The sequence below is a fragment of the Anser brachyrhynchus genome (assembly GCF_964034855.1).
Source record: "Anser brachyrhynchus genome assembly, chromosome: 1".
Taxonomy (NCBI): domain Eukaryota; kingdom Metazoa; phylum Chordata; class Aves; order Anseriformes; family Anatidae; genus Anser; species Anser brachyrhynchus.
Window position 1 is genome coordinate 35,271,374 of NC_137694.1, and position 18,315 is coordinate 35,289,688.

At 37.3% G+C, this 18,315-nt stretch overlaps 1 long non-coding RNA gene across 1 annotated transcript; it reads right to left on the reverse strand.

Annotated features, from left to right (window-relative positions):
• Positions 1-1,725: 1,725 nt before the first annotated feature.
• On the reverse strand, positions 1,726-13,432 carry LOC308178641. The gene is made up of 3 exons (XR_013939868.1): positions 11,967-13,432; positions 8,859-8,936; positions 1,726-3,386 (listed from the first exon to the last, which is right to left on the reverse strand). It is a non-coding gene; the product is annotated as an uncharacterized lncRNA (long non-coding RNA).
• Positions 13,433-18,315: the final 4,883 nt, after the last annotated feature.

An 18,315-nucleotide genomic window follows, 5' to 3' on the forward strand; every position in this document is an offset into this window, starting at 1 on the left:
AGATTCTGAGAATGAGTAGGGTCTAATATTTGAGTGTCAGATGTCCTTAGACAGCACAGAGATAACTAACTAGAAGGCTGGTTTCCAGAATAAAGGCTGTATTTAGAGCACAAACAGGAACAGAATTCAAAGAAAGTAAGCAATTTTTTGCATGAAATCCCAGCTACCCACAATGTCTAGGGCAAAGTTATCTGTAGAACTTCCCTGAGTGTTAATCATAAATCCTGAGTGTTAAATTTCACTGGAGTTTACATCCGTACATTTTGACTCTTGCATGGCTTCCATTTCCATACATTGTGTCTCTCTCCAGTATATTTTGTAGAGATTTTGTGATGTTGACTGTGTTTTGCTTCTGCTCTGCGTCTTCTCTATTGCACTCCCAAAAAAGTACAGGGCAACGCTTTTGCATATCCAGCTCCTGAGTAGCACTTTCTCTTTATAGAAAGAGTTCACTTGACTTGACTCAGAATAACTTTTCTGTCCAATCTTCTTTTTATTGTCATGTTTATTGAAATGCATGTTGCAGAGCATCTCAGACTGACATTCCCAAGTCTACAGCCACTCACACCCCCAGGGTGGCAAGTGCACAAAACATTTTTGCCTACCTTGTGCATGCATGTGCATGCACGCATGTGAATGTTAGCAATTTTTCCACAAATTCATATTTGCCATAATTCAAACTCAGTAAATATGAGTAGAAATTGTGAATACTTTTCACTATATATTTTCTGTCCAATTTTGCATTGTAAAATTTCTAATTAAAGTACTATGTTCAGACCATTTTCAGAAAGATTTCCTTATTCTCTGTTCAGTAGCAGTAGTAAGGGAGTATTGTACATCATACATTCCTGCTATACAGGAATACATACTGCTCATTTTATTCAAGTGATTTCCTTTTTCATCTACATGAAGAATTTAAGTGGTGATGAAATAAAGACTCAGTCTATGACTCATCTTGTCTGAAAGAAATCTGTCTGAAAGAAATCTGTCATGGATACAGAGTATTGGATATGCCTGTTGGACTTGAACTGGTGAACACTGAGGCAGTGCTTCACAGTAACATAGGGAGTACACTCAGCTTTTTGAAACAAAGTCCACAATATTGGTAATGGTCTTCCAAGTCTAGAGCTCCGACAGTAAATACAGAATGGTAGCTTTTAAAACTGAAAATTAGCAAAATCTTTTTTTGAATAAATTTTATTTCTACCAAGGAGAATTGAAATATTTTATTTTTTAAGAACTCCTTCAACTTCAAGTTGATGTTCACACAACAGGTTAGTTGGTGGGTAGGTCTTTGTGATTCGTAAAAAAAGCAATTACAATAATTTGTACATTTAATCTTCCTCACTGCCTTCAAAATATCAGCAGATAAATACTCCAAAAGACATCGTGAAACATGAACTTCTGGACTTCCTTTTTAAATAGTTCAGACATCTCCTTCTCTTTGCCAGGTTGTCTCCGTTCAGTGATAATTATACCAGAATTAGAACCACTAAATCTGCATTTAACGGACTATGGAAATTATGAAGTATCCTAGTCCGTTGCTAGCATACTGACATACCCCACTTCAAAAGACTATTTCGGCAGGAAAGCACTCAAGCTGAAGGAGGCACAAATGAATACGTGTTTCTGCCAATTATGGAACCTTTTCTTGTGAGGGCTTCTCAACACTGGAATTTGTTTCATTTTATGCATTTGAACAATCACCCTATGATGTTAGCTAGCTATTCAAAGGACACAATCTAACAAATTCCCCCCTGACATTTTTAAGGAATATTCTTACAAATGGCTATAGCATTTGAGATATTTTCAGCCGACTGATGTCTTATTGTTATTAACAAAACATTTTCTGCAGTAAACAGTTCCTACTGAAATAAAATCTCAAGAGCTTACTTAAAAGTTCACTTTTACCAGGAAAAATGCTACATTTGTCTTAAAAGCACTGGTTCTTTTTGATTGGCAGTTTCTTCCCCTGTCCTTTGCTTCTAGCTGAATATAGGCTTTAAGAAAATCACCCATCAACAAATACATTCATTAGGCTACATCTTTAAATATATTAGCTGAGTGTTCAGAAAAGCTGTATATATTGTAGGACTGCTTTAGTGTTTTAAGTTTGTATAGATAATGTGTGTGTGTGTATGCACATATATATGCGTACACATGTACTTGCAATATCTACTTAAGTCATGTTTATATTAGCTGCTGAGGGATGCATGTGTATAAGCCTTCTTCACCAGAGATGCAGCCAAAACTGTGTGATGGAAATGTAGTGATAGGAAAACTGTAAGAAGTTTGCTGAGAAAGGTTCCATGCAGAAAATGACTAAGGGGGTGAGAGCGCTGTTCTGGAGGATATCAGCTGGTGCAGGCACTGGTCAGTAGGTAAAGGATATAAATATGCTTTAGTTTATTTATATTTCCCCTCTCTCAAGAGGGAGAACACTGTAGAAGAATCCAGCACCAGTACCCCTCACCCCCCCTGTATTTTACATGTCATCAGCTTAAATAGACAAATTGAAATCTATTCTCTCAGTGTACCTGGGCAAGCAAAATCCTAAATTCCTAGTTTGATTACTAGACAAGAACTTTCAATTTGAAACGGAATAACGCATTTTAGTTATAAGATCCATTACCATGCACTCACTTTAATAATATTAACTTTTACACAGTCTGACCAAACTAGAAGTTATTTGGGTTCCAGCCTGTCATGAATAGATTTTTACACAATTTTGATTTAGTAGCAATTTAAGATTTATTATTACTTTTATGGTAAATCACAAGATTAAAATGTATGAATCTTAACAGCACTTAATCAACCCTTAATCATCAGCCAATTTAGCACAATGATCCAACAGAATTTGTTACAGTGGAAACAGCAATTTAGTTAAAGAATCAAGAATGGCAAGGTTCATATGAGACTTCCTGCAGGGTGTTGGGCATCGGGCAAATTCCTTGTTGGCATTTGTCCACAGATGAATTTTGATGCGTGAGGAGTCAGCCCTTAGAGACATCCCAGCTCAAGTGGAGATTAAGAGTCACAGCCCGCTTCAATCCTTGGAGAGCTCCATGGGACTCTTTGCTTAGGACCACTATTTATAGGACTGTGAGACAATGGCAAGTACTTTTCCATCCTGGCTGTGGTTCAGAGAAGGCAAATTTGGTATTTTCCACCAACTATGCCATTCCAGTACCTTCCGGAATGTACAGTTCTGGTACTTCGCAGACTGGCATACGATCTAGGCCATAAGGGTTCAAAATGTGATTAGGGAATGTCTGTTCATATTCACCCATTATTTTTGTTGCCCATTGACAATAAGGGAATGATGCAATGTTAGTTAATCTTGAACAATACGTGAGTTTAGCGAAAGAGCTGCTCCACCACACAACCTTTCAAGAGAAAAAAAAAAAAAAAGTATCATACAGATGGAGAAATTACATTTCCTAAAATGGCAAACACTTGTAGGAAACGCAGGCCTGCTGCAAACTCTGATTTTGAGTTGATTACCCATCTAGATACCTAGCCTTGGTGGGGGGTCAGAATCAGTCTTTGTGAGGGGAACCAGGATCAGACACAGCCCTGGGATGACCAGGCAGGGCTGTGGGGATGGGGACAGGCCCAGGCTGGGTCACCCCATGGGCCTACGGGTGGACCCAGCTTGGTGGGGCCCATGGCTGGGCACGGCAGGTCTGTGGGGAGCAGGAGACCAGCCCTGCTATGGCTCTGGAGGAGTGAAATGGAGTCCTGGGCCCTAGGCAGGGTGGGAGGTTTCCAAAAGAGCTTTTCCGCACTTAATGTACAACCCAGAACCCAGCCTCCTCGCCCAGGTTATTTCAGAAACCAGCTGGTGATTACTCAACTGCTAGAAGCTCACACTTCAGTTTCTTACAGAATAAGAAACTGAGGAATCTGTACCAGGTTTTTAAAACAAATATCTGGTTTCCATGTATCACTTCAACTCTTTGGTCTTTGGCACACATATTTCACTGATTCTGGCATTTCCATTTATTCAAATTAAGCATCAGGCTGATAATTAATTCACTGTTCCACCTCTTTTTCTACAAGAAGCTAGTGGTTTCTTACTGCAAACATTATTTTCCAACAGGGATTAGCCTTGTCTCGTTAAAGAACTTTCAGGCAAGTTGGAGAACTTTTGAATAACTACTCACCAGGAAACTTCTGTCTAAATATCCACAGTCTAAATGTTACAGAAGGACTGTGAGTCAATACTAATAATTTACACTGGCATCTCTGAATACATCAAAAGTTCATACTGTACAGTATTGTTTAATTGTATCTTTTTAATTAGAAATTACACCAAATATTATTTTTTTATTATTAAAAATAATAATAAAAAAAAGATCTTCCAAAACAAATTGCTGAATATAGTGAAAACTGGTGTCAGGCATGTGTCAATGAAAAGCAAAACACAGCTAAACAGCTTTCCCTCCAAATGAATGTGTAGAGATCTGAGTAAATTTGCATAACCTGTGCCATTATTCCTGATGAAACACTTCCATTACTGGTAAACTGATAAACAGGTACACAGAAACCACGGACAGAATATTTGGTGAAAATACCCAAATAAAATACTGTACACTGTCTTGGTGTACAGTAAGATGAGGAATCAAATCTACTGAACAAGACATTCAGTCTGTCCGGACTGAGAGTTTTCTTTTAACATTCCACTTTAGAACAATGACATCAACAACAACAAGATGCTAAGAACGCCAAGAAACAGCTAACAGCTTTCTCGTTTCAGGCATTCAGTGGCAAAGCCCAGACTGTACTGTCTGGCTTTATTCTGTGCAGTTTATGCCACACAAGCTCTGTCTCAAAGTATTTTACTGATGTGAATAATATTAGCAAGCAGAGGGGTTGAGCTCTCAGAGAACAAGACAAAGTGTAGGCTAGCAAGGCTTCTTCAGCGGGGATTGAGAAGTGCCAATTTAGAAAAAGGATAAGACCAAGTTAAGAGAATGACTGTAGATATCACTAGGGGATCTCTGAGTGCTTAAGTGATGACCTGGCAGCAAGCCCTGCTGAGAAGGGAGGGTTACTTTGGTGGTGACCTGGCAGCAAGGCCTAGGCAAAGAAAGAAACTAATTCTCCAGGGGTAAGTAAGAGCCTCTATTAAGAGCCTGAGCCTATTTGGAATCCTTGTCCTATTTATAAAGGAGATAAGGAGGGCTGAAGAGCTGGCCTTAAAGGTTATATGAACTGCCAGGTAAGCAGACAGAATGGTGCACTTCCTTTATTCATGCTCCACCAGGCTGATCCTCAAAAAGGATTTGCTTTCCCAGACACTGGCCGCCTGCCAAAGCTGCAGGCCTTCTTGCCAGAATGTGCTTCTTAGTGCTGCAGGGCACACATGAAGAGTGGGTGAAAGAAGTTTTAAATGCTTTACTGAAGTTGCTTATTGATAAAGGAGGTGAGGAATAGATTAGTAAATGTGCAGAGTAGCACAGTGGTACAAGGAAGACCTAATAATTCAGGCGTATTTTATTTGTGATACACTTTCCTAAAGAAAGGGAAAGGTTTAGGTTTGGCTTACACACTTTGCCCAAGATAAAAAACTGAAACCAATATTTTGCTCGGGGCTTCTTTTAAAAATATAAAATTTGTGCCAGATCAGAAGATGAAGTGTAGCTCCAAATTAAAACCTTATTCTTGCTGAGTTTTCAGTACTACAAAGCTGTTGGCTAGGTATTCCTCCATTAATATTTATTGATTGGTTGCCTTGGGTAGTGTTGAAACTGTGAGTCTGTGACGCAGACCAGTAAGTCTAACAGAACCATAAACTGCCAAGCTGAGAGAGGAGGAAATGTGGGAGAAAAATTGCTATAGGGCAATATTGCTGGTTATAGTTGTTATAGTTACAACACAGGGTGGGAGAGGATCAGCTTGAGCCAAGTGAGGGCAGCTTTGTATTACCACACTGGAATTTACCAGTCCTGAGGACCTGACAAACTGAAAGGCAGGGTATTTGCAAATGACACTATTTGCAAGCAAGAACTAAACAGGAAAGAACAGAAATGCAAATAATAAATTTGTTCTGATAATACTTTTCCAATTATTTACAAAGTACCATCCTACCAACGCACCAGTTGGGCCCTGTGTATGATAAAAACAAGAGCAAGAAAGCACTTCCAAAGATGATGGATACAATGATACATATATACATAATTTATTAGTAATTATTAAAAAAATATTACTCCCATTTTGAAACACTTTTCTGTGCACTTATATTGCACTCAATGCACTTATGTTGTCTGGCATATATTATATAAAATGGAAATGTCCAGGTTACATTGCATATGACTTAATAGAAATCGACCTTCAAAGTACTGATCCAGCTCAGGTGTACCACAACCAGATGTATTGGATTCAGAGGATCCAGTGATGTTCCAGTGCTAATTGGACATAATTTAATAAAATGGTTAATACTGAACCATTGAAAAACATTTGCAAGTGCAGATGGTCCATTGTAGACAGATATGTTCAGCTAATCAGCATCCCACCTTTGACCAGCTAATGCAAAATCACTGTTCAAGTAATTCATAAGTACCGCCTTGAGGTGGTATTGATGTATCTTGTCCCAATAAAATGTTAATTTCTCAATCTTTATACCATTTTATTCCCAGCAGAAATTTTTTTCTCGTTATTAGTAAAAGAAGTTATCAGAAATCATGTAAGTCCATCCTTCTTAGGCCTAAAGGCTCACATTCAATAGGTTGATGACTATTATCTCATTCTCATTTTTCCTTTAATTTTTCACATCTCCTCAATTTTTAGATCTATTTCTCAAAAACAAAGATTATAGTAGTACTTTTCACGTCTGTAGACTTGCCAAGTCACATGAGCAACTGTCCCATAAAGGTTGTGTTGGATTTCTGTGGCTGATAATTATCTAATTTCTATATTTTGGTTTTATAAAAAATATACAGGTTCCACTGAAGATGGCAAAGAGCTGATAACATATTAGTGACTGCACCTATTTAATTGTTAACTGATTATATAACAGGAAACATACTTTTCTCATGACTTTTTCATGTGGACCAGTAGAGATAAAATATCTCTGTTTTCTCTCCATGAACCAAAATGAAAAAAGATTGTGCTGAGCTCAGCTGACCCTGGTGTGTGTGGGAGATATGTAGCAAAACAGATAACAGCAACTGTGGCTTGGCTCAGTATATTATGGAGATACAATTATCGGTACAGCTAAAAAAAATGAAGTCAAAGGCAAATCAATGTATCTTTGCCTAACTACTATAATCCACTTCCACCTGTCAAGTAAAAAGGGCCACTTATTTTAGAAGAAAAATCCATATAGTTAAGACGTTTTAAAACACTTTAAAATTATATCTGCATTCTTACAAAATATATGAATTTGGCGAGAATAACTGGAATTTGCTGAAGACAGATCACTAAAGACTGCCAAGAAGGCCAGTGGTATCCTGGTTTGTATCAAGAATAGTGTAGCCAGCAGGACCAGGGAGGTGATCGTCCCCATGTACTCAGCTCTGGTGAGGCCTAACCTTGACTACTGTGTTCAGTTTTGGGCCCCTCAGTACAGGAAGGACATCGAGGCCCTGGAACCTGTCCAGAGAAGGGCTGTGAAGCTGGGGAAGGGCCTGGAACACAAGTCCTACGAGGAGCAGCTGAGGGAACTGGGGTTGTTTAGTCCAGAGAAGAGGAGGCTGGGGGGAGACCTTATTGCCCTCTACAACTACCTGAAAGGAAGGTGTGGGGAGCTGGGGGTCAGCCTCTTCTCACAGGTAACTAGTGATAGGACTACAGGGAATGGCCTCAAGTTGCACCAGGGGAGGTTAGAAATCAGGAGACATTTCTTCTCAGAAAGAGCAGTCAGGCATTGGAACGGTTTGCCCAGGGAAGTGGTGGCATTACCATCCCTTAGGGGTGTTCAAGGAAAGGTTGGACATGGTGCTTAGGGACATGGTTTAGTAGGTGAGTCTGCAGTAGGGTGATGGTTGGACCAAGGTCCAAGATCTTGAAAGTCTCTTCCAAACTTAATGATTCTATGATTCTAACGATGCTAACCCACATCCATATTGAGATGGTATTTTGGTAGGTATAAAGCACCTACAAGTCCCATTGAAAACATCAGGAACTGCACCTGTTCCTATGATGAACAACAGTATTTATTCTGCTACTAACATATTAGATTATGTGTTCAAATATCAAAAACAAATTTTGCCCCACTGAAGTCTGCAACACAAATTCACACTCATAATGCTTTTTTTTCCCCTGGGTTTTTGCTGTTTCTGTCCACTGAGCTTTGCAAGGGAAAGGACAAAATTCATTAAAAGTAGGGGGCTGTCTAATGAATAAAACAAAGACACTACTGTAAAAAAACAAACAAGCAAAAAAAAAAAAAACCTACTTTTTCTTCAATTCAATTCTGGTGTTACTTGGAAAACAGCAGATTAAAAAAGTCATGCAAATATGGCACTGAGCAGGCTGCAGCATTTTAAAGCTCAAGACAAATATCTTCATATATTTTAGCAATGACAAAGTTTTGAACGTAGCAAATATTGTGTTTTTATTTTTCCCCTAAGTATTATAGTATCAGCGTTAAACCATACAAATGAGAACAGAAATTCAAAGGAGTTGAGTACTAGCAGGCTATATTTCACATTATAACTTGTCACAATGTAATTGTAAAATCATATGAAAAGTACTTTCTGGTGAACTGTTATTAATTCATATAAATTTTATAATAAATCTGAAGAGGAAAGAGAATGAATTGAACAATACATTTTCTGTGCCTCCAGTGTCTATACAAGAATCACAATTCTACAAAAATATAAGGAAATTCAGAAAAATGTTACTGTACCTACCTAAACTTTGGTCAAGCATTAACCCTTGTTTAATCATGCCGTTACTCAGTCTTTATTCAGCTGTGTGACATCTGGTGGCTAAAAATGATCAATATTAGTTATGTTATTAAAGAAGGAGTGAAAACCTCTGAATAGATTGTTGCTGAACATAAGAAGCAAGTAGCTATCTATCGCTGTGTCAGTGGGTAAATAACAGCAAACTGCCCTTCTTACATAAACAAGCTAGGAAAACCTATATACCCTTTCTCTTTCCACACTAACAGAAAATAGCCAGACATACACTGAAATGAGTCTAGTCAGACTGAAATTGCATATACAATCTCTTTATTATTAAAAATATAGAAAAAGACAAGGTAGGCAAGTATTACAATAAAATTACAATAACATCCATCTCATTTTTCATTCTCCCTTTGTTTTCCAGATAAGATCAAACCCCTTGAACGACTGAGTATTTCTTTTGGTATCAAAAGACAGTATCTGTATATAAAACAAAGCATTAAATATTCCTAGCAACAATACCATTACTGCTATGTTATAGTTAATTCTTGTAAACTCTTGGTTTTCAACAAAGGGTTATTATGTACAAATTATCTATTGTGAGTGGTTCCTGGAATGTCCTAAGTCCCACACCACGATCTGAAATCATTTGGGAGAGTGTCCGATACCTGGAACCAAAAGCAAGCTAGCAATCATTATCACAATTCATCAGCACAGATGACTGCACTCTAGTAGGCACTGTTTAATCTGCTAAAATATCCATATGGAAGGAGCCCAGCAGAGCAGTGTGTTTCATACATTACTGCACAACTTTGAACCTCCACATAACATGACAATCAGATACCACTTTCTCATTGACATTATATTTACTTACAGACAGACCCATTTTTACCAGTCTCACTGCTCAATATGAAATACTGTTAAGGCACTAACAGCAGAGCTGCTTCAACAATGTAGTTTTATAGATACATATTTAGACAGCATTACCAATTGGAAGTATGCCTTTTTAGTACCCTACTGCTGATGCTTTGAAAGTGAGCTGTTTGTAAAACATCCGTCTTCCATACCACAGAACTACCACACAATGGATTTCTCACAGGGGCACAAAAGGTGAGAGTACACTGTTGGTGAGTTCAGACTTCACTGATTTGTATGCATCAGACACTGAAATGCTGCAGGTATGAACGCACACAGAATTTCTTATGCATACGAAGCCTCCCACAACAGTAATATCTGAGCATTCTGCATTAATGGATTACCTTCTTTTAAAAAAAAATAAAATATTTTCACTCTCCTGCTGAGAAACTGGAAGATGTTAAAATGAATATGGTTTTTGAATGTTAGCATAGCTAGGATGACACCAAGATTTCAACTCACAGCTCAAAACGACCATAGTGTTCTTTAAACTTCACTGTTTTTAAACTCTTTAATGCTATAATAAATATTTACTGTCCAAATAATTACTGTCCATTTTCTGCCTGCCAAATATATATGCACATACCTACAAATACATACACATACAAACATACAAAACTTTTAGTCACAATACTGCAGAGTTTAAAAAAGGAGAAAAAAGATTAAGCATTAAAATTTCACATCTAATTCAGATGGTAAATCTCTCAGCAATGGAAATCTTTTGCAGTGGAAAATTTCTCACAGTTTAAAAGAATAACATAGAATATGACATGCAACTGTAACAACAAAAGTTTTTACAGGGCAAGTTTTTAATTGTTCACCATTAATTTCATTTCTGTAAAAAATAAAAGAAAAAAAACTTATATTTTCATGTCTTTTGTCGCATAAATAGTGATTATTGATTTTACAAAAAAATAACTAGGTATAATTTTTTGGTCACAGATTTCAAAATTAAGCACTAGCAAAACAAGTGAAGAAGTTTTACTTTTTTTTTTTTTCCTTTTCATGGCAAATTACACTTTAAAATACTACTGGACAAAGTACAGTGCATGTTCTTAAAACATAAACAATTTCCTGTAATAGGAATAATGTGTATAGATAACAAAAATGCAGGGTAATGAAATCATAAGTGATGGCTATAGTAAGAAGTTATAAAAATGTCAGCCTAACTCATCAGGTCATTTTCTCTGTAATAATGACATTATTTTTATACATAATGAAAAATACTAAGTCAAAATAGCTACTTTTTCCTCTTCAACTATGTCAACACAATCTTACTCAATTGCAGTCACTGCTTGGAAGCAAGCTGGTATCCAAACATCATGAAGGACAACACTGTATAACAGTGGATAGAGTGTAAACCCCATTCTAAATTATAAACAGGGAAAAAAAAAAAAAAAAAAGAAAAAAAAATGGGACCACAAGACCTCCCACTCTCTTTGTTAGTAGTATTCATTTTCTTGTACTTCCTTACCTAAGAAACCCCAAGACATAATCTGTGAAAGGATATCTCCTCTCAAGCTCTTGCACTTGCCCATAGCTTCTATAAGCACATCTCAGACTAACAGAAAGCAGAAATATATGATTTAAAAAGGGAGGAAAAGATTTTCCATATAGTCAGGAAGCTCTCCTCTCTGCTTAATCATATCTAGTTTTTCGGAAGAAGAGGCATGGCCTGTAGCATGTAATACAGAGAAAATGCAGCAGTATCTCAAACTCACAACTATATTCCTCCATTTCTGTGAATATTTTCATGTCACATCAGATAAGGGAAGCCCCCTCTGCTCTTAGTCTTCTCTAGTCATTGTCTTTACTGAAGCCCCACTCATCCTAAAACAATTAAAACCAGGAACACTCAATTTAACATCAAGTTGCAGAAATTACATGTCTTCTGTGTTTTCTTTACCTGGTGGGTTGTGGTGGTTTTAGTCAGGTGGGCAACTGAGCTCCACCTCAAGCACAATCTCACTCCCTTTACTCAAAGGGAAAGGGGAAGAAAATACAATGAAAAGGGCTCAAGGGTTTAGATAAGAACAGCCAGATCACTCAACAATTATTGTCAAAAACAGACTCAGAATTGGGATATCAATGAAATGCATTACCTATTACTAACAAGCTAGAGCAGTGAGAAACTCAAAACAAACTAAAAACACCTCCCCCCACCCCTCCACCCCTCCACCTTCTTCTACATCTTACCCCCAAGCAGCTGGCTGCGGTCAGTCCCTAACGCTTCATCTCCACCGCTCCTTCACGGTCCCTCTCTGCCCCTGCTCCCCGTGGGGTCCCTCCCACGGGATGCCGTCCTTCCCGAACTGAGCCTGCGGGGGCTGCCCACAGGCAGCAGCTCTTCAAGAACTGCTCCCACATGGCTCCGTACCACGGGGTCCATCCCCCAGGAGCAAACTGCTCCAGCACGGGTCCCCCACGGGCGGCAGCTCCCCCCAGACCCCTGCTCCTGCGTGGGCTCCTCTCCACGGGCTGCAGCTCCGGCCCGGGGCCTGCTCCTGCGGGGGCTCTCCATGGGCCGCAGCCTCCTCCAGGCCACATCCACCTGCTCCACCGGGGGCTCCTCCACGGGCTGCAGCGTGGAGATCTGCTCCGTGTGGGACCCATGGGCTGCAGGGGGACAGCCTGCTCCACCAGGGGCCTCTCCACAGGCCTCAGGGGGACTTCTGCTCTGTGCCTGGAGCACCTCCTGCCCTCCTTCTGCACTGACCTTGGGGCCTGCAGGGCTGTTTCCCACTCTTTGCTCTCCAAGCTGCTGTTGTGCAGCAGGGTTTTGTTTTGTTTTCCCTTCCTTAAATCTGCTCTCACAGAGGTGCAAAGAACATTGCTTATTGGTTAATCTCTGGCCAGCAGCATGTCCCTTTGGAGCCAGCTGAAACTGGCTCTTATTTCACAGGGGGCAGCTTCTGGACTCTTCTCACAAACACCACCCCTGCAGTCCCCCCCGCTGCCAGAACCTTGCTACATAAACATGGGGAAATAGTGGCCACTCCTTGTAAACTCTTCCAGATTTGTAGAGGACTTCTTTTGGCATGAAAAGTAGCAGATGTTCTGAAGTACAGGGAAGGATGAAATACTACAGATAAGAAAGAAAAGAAAAAGAAAGCTTTGCAAAATCTTGGAGATACAGTACATTTCAATAAAGAGTCATTTTGGTTGGACTAGGATCCTAATGTGGACCATGGCATGTATTATCAAAGAAGTCTGATTTCTTATTATTATTATTATTATTATTTATTTATTTATTTATTTTAATCTTCTCTCATTGAGATCACTTAATCCACTTCCCTGAGTTAAGTCATGGTTAAGTTACTTCATTTAATGAAGGAATTAAAAAGCCCATGCTCTGGAATGTCGTAGCTGCTACCTGGCATTGCAAAGAGGAATAAAAGAAAGTATAAAAATGAGCTTTGTACTTGTAACAGATTACCTAGTTGAGTAAGGAAGAATCGCAGCTGGCCTGAGACTTACTTTATTTTTTAAGATAATTATTTTATTTTTGTGCAGGCTGATAGACAGTTTACAATAGAAATTTAAAAAAAAAAAAAGGCATTAGTAATCAGTCTGTAATATTTTTATATTCCTCTTTTTGCTGTTACTCTTCCTTGTTTTAGCTAGCAATCAGTTGTCCAGGTCTAGTGTTACTCAGCTCACTAGAGTTAATATTGCAAGCAATTGAGAGTGATTGCAAAGCTTAACCCTGAAAAACAAAAGTAAATGCCTATTCTGTTATGAAAATTCTGAAGCTAATAGTATTTGTTTACCTGCATAATAAGAAGAAGAAATCAGAATTTAAATAACCTGTAAACATTTGGAGCTACTAAATTCTAATAATTAACAAGACACATTTATATGTGAATACATATTTCAGAGGCATTTGCAAATGAGACTTTCATGATGAAAGGAACCATGAATAAGCTATAAAAATATGGAAGATGGTTGATTATTAATTTTTCTTCACTGAAGTAAGAATAATTCAGACTCCATTGAAAACGTGGAAGATACCTGATGCACAGTGGGTGTAAGAGTGGGCATATAACTGCTATTTCTGCATAACCAAAAATGCTAAAGGAATTGACATTCCAAAATAAAAGCAAGCTTTTAAACCTGAATGAAAATAGTATTCTATTACATTCTTCATGATTAGGAAAATACCACATTATCTGAGGTTTTTTGTTTGTTTTTTTTTGGCCTAAGTAGAAGTAGGAAAGAATAGCATAGCAAGCATGAATAGTGAAACCATTACCAGGAGCACACAGGCAAATAATTCACAAGGAGCCATGAGCCAAGCAGCCTGGACTTCATACTCCTTCCAGATGGAAGATTCAGTTTTGGAAAAGGAAACTGAGACATTTTCCCCATTAATTTTCCAGTATTCTCCCATCTCTAATATGAATTATTCTGCATTCACATCCTGCTGCCCACATTTTTGTTGTTAGACTCACAAACACTGAAATAAATCTGTGTAAGTTGCATGACAGTCTTAATCATTATTAGTGTAGACCTAATCCAGACCTCCAGAAGTCCATGAGAGTTTTTTCAGTGGACTATTATGTGGGTTTTTTCCTGCTTCAGTTTTTCATATCTGGCTTTTTTCCTATACAAGAAAAACAAGCTGTTCAACAGATGTAATTTTTTTTTTAATTTATTTTATTTTATTGCCAGTTTTAGGAAGCCAACTTTAGTAAATATTAAATTCCTTTTTCGAAAAGATATTTGATTGTATACTAGTGAGTTGTATTTATATTTCAGGCATCTGATTTTCTTATTTTAGTCTTTAAATTAGGAGAGTAATTTTCTGTGAGAGACTCATAAATAGGACATTAGAAGAAGGGGGCACAGTATTTTTGAACAGATTATTAAGTAACAGATGATAGATAGCAATTGTTGGCAGCATATGAAACTATAGGAGCTGCAGGAGACAATGTATGTTTTTCCCTAACAGGTATTTTCACCTGCTTATTCTACTCCAGACAGAACACCTCAGTTTATGCCCCAAATTATGTTCTCACTTAAGCCCTCACTATTGTCTCCTCTGACACTGGCTAAAATAATGCCACTATTGAGCTTTATGACTTTGCTTTTATTTTTTCCACACATATAGGAATTTTCCAAATGTTCGTATTTCATCTGCAATGTATAAATTGTTCCAATTTCCTGAAAGTATTTTACAAAATTCCAGGCATGGTAATAATAGCAGAGAAGAAAAATAACAGAGATGTAATTAACTTTCACCTTTACATTAAACTACTTTGGCCCACCCACATGATATCAAAAAAGCAAAATGTTTCAAATGTTCTTAATCCAGTTTGGAATCTCTGAAGCAGACAAGTAGATGCTTCTCCAAATCAGGTTTTTGTTTTTTTTTTCCCTTTATTGACCACGCATTATTTATTCCCAGTTCTAACTTTTCCTGCAGTTTTGGGGGTCTGCTTCTCTTGAATTTTACCGTAATCTGAAGCCTTCTGCTTAAAAATGCAACAAGAAGCATTTCTCTGTCTACAAGTTTCTTCTGAAACTTTAAATCACAGAACACTATTATCTAAAAAAACAATTGTATCTCTTTCACTCTATGCAGCTTCACATAATACTGTGATGAAAAAAGAAAAAAAAAAGAAAAAAGAAAAAAAAAAGAAAAAAATCCATTTCAAAGTTTGTAGCTGTACCTTGCAGCTAAGGAATGAAAATACAATACGGATTAAAGTTAAATTGTTTAGACATTTTTTACTATAAGTCTTAATCATATGCAAATACAAAAATTCTAAAGGACAACTGAAATCAGCTTTTTATTCTTTCAATGTCATATAAAACATAATACTTAGAATTTTACAGCTTACAAAAAAAATTTAAATTAATATCTATCCTAAAAGAAATGCATTATGCTCATCTGATAGATTACAGATAGAAGGGAAAAGACATTGCTAAAAATTAATAATAAATAGATAAATAAATAAATCTGCCTGATTTATGAGCCTCAAAATGGTATCCCCACAACGAGTTCTATGTGGCAAGACTGGTGTCCTCAGCATCCTTTTGTTCAGTGGAGAGGGAAAGATGAATGCAGAGAGTGATTGAAAGCTTCTAAAATTAGGCTCTAAATTCAAATTATTCTTTGAAAGCATCTCTCTCTCAATTAACCATAAAACAGCTTGCTGTCTCTGCACCCTTTTGCAAACCTTGTCCAAAACCCAACAAAAGACAATCTCTTAGGGGCTACTTTCCAATGTGTTTAAATGGGTTAAGAACACAAATCACTCTGTCAGTAGGTATTGTGGAAAGTCTTCCTCTTTCATTATGAATATTTAAGCTTTGAGAGAGGTCATTTGAAAGCTCTGGGGAGTTCTGTATGGAAACTTTAGGATTACTGAACAGACTAATAAGTGACCATGTGGATTTCCTGCAAAATAACTAATCAAATAAATAAGGAGAGTAATACATGAAGGCCACCACTTCTCCAACAGCAAAAGCTTTAGGCTGAGGAATGTTTGTGATGTTTCAGTACAAAAGTATACTCATTACAAAATAAAATTGAGAGTGATGTTTAACTTCCTTTTCAATATCATACTGAAAAGAGAGATTTAGACAAATGGTTTTGCTTGCTTGCCCAGGATCCTGACCTTCAGTCTTCTCACTTGTTTGTTCTAAGATTAAATACCTAAGCTTGACCTCTTCTGAGAGAATTAGAGCTTTCTCTGCAAATCATCAAACTAAAAATTCCCCTGCTGATTCACAGTCAAATAGAAAAAAAAAAAAAAAAAAAAAAAAAAGGCATCCAATCTGGCTGGAAAAAAAAAAAAAAAAGGCAAAACAGAAGGAAAAACTATATATATTCTCTGGCTATCTAAATAGATATTTTTCAGTCATTGAAACTCCATGGGGAATTAGCTTCATGAGCCACATCAGTCATCTAAATACATACCCTTTTAATTGCAGTAAGATCTTGGAAAGGTCTGATAGTTGTCTTGCTACACAAATATACTTCACATCAAGAAAAAAAATCAAGCATAGATATAAAAGAAACCGCAAGCATTTGCACATTACAGACATTAGGGATAGATTTACAAAAATTTTAGACAAGATGAGCATCCAAAAGAGGATTCTCCAATTAGTATTCTTAACAGCATTCACAGCTCCAGGAAAGCTCACACTTCTCATGCTACAAAACTGGAAGGATTGCAGTTTATTCTATCGCAAATCATCCTAATAAATGGTGCTGAATAAGTCCTCCTAGGGCTACACTAATTCCCATGACTGAGAGCAAATTAAGTGAAAATTGCAGTGAGTGAGGAGCAACCATTTGAACTGGCTGTGTTTTAAAAATAGTTTTGGTGGAAGAAAATGAGAAACTGTGAAGAAACATCCCTTGTTTAAGGGAGTATTCTGTTAAGACTACTTCTGAAATTGTTAGCAGCTTCGAACGGCCTATTTTGCTACTCATAAGAAGGAAAGCTTGAGTGAAATAACAAGGTATCGACAATGTCAAAATTGTCTGTAAAGAATTAAATAGGGCTGGAGATGCTGAGCCTTTGCTGTAGCTCCACAAGGACAAATTTCTCATTAAATAGAGAAATAAAGTGTTTCCTACACAGAGGTGGAAAAAAATAAACAGAAAGGGGAAAACCACAGAAGGAACATAGCATCACAGCACTCCATACAGCTGAAAAAAAATAATAAATAAATTTTAAAAAAGCAAAAAACATGTGCACAGAACCTGCTTTTTTAAAAGAAGTTCAGTGCTTTTCAGGTAAAGGGCTGCTGTCATAGAAAAATATTCAACAATTTGTATTAACCTAGGTGTACTTGGACAACATCTGCTTCCTCCTTATTTAATAGTTATGTATAGCAACCCAATATACTAAAAGATAAGAGAACATCTTTATTAGATCTTTGCTGGATCAGATAAAGTCCATCACTGACTTTCTCTCTGATGATTTATTCTTCACATTCCCAAAGGGCTATTGTATTTCTTAAGGTAAAATAGTAATGGTAGGATTCCAAATAATTACAGAAAACATGGAAAGATTTTCAGCTGCTAGTTCTTGGACAAATAAAATACATTTTAATACATGACTAAACTGCATATGAGTTGTGTATGTAAAGCATAAGTACTGTCAGTTATTCAGATATGTAAAAGAAGAATAGATGATAACATTGGCAACAACGTGAAAAATGTCATCCAGTTCTTTGTATCTAATGGGCCTTTTCAAACCTAAGTCTTGAAAAGAGATACAACTATCTGCCTGTGTGTACTCTATGAAATTCAAAGCAAATGAGAAGTCTTCTAGGAGTGTTGGAAGGAAAGACATTCAGTGGTAAAATAAAGTCCTGAGTTCCTCATTGTGCAGTTTTTCTTCAGTAGATGAGTATTCCCCAAAAGAGCTAAAATCTTCCCAGTCAATATGAACTTGGCGATTGGCTTCATTGTAAGTACAATGATGACCAATTTATTGTTACAATGTATGTTCCCTAGACCCCTTTCACTCCATTGAAGTTGATTAAATCCAGCCAAATTCTCTGTTGTCTCTCTTGTCAGATTTTT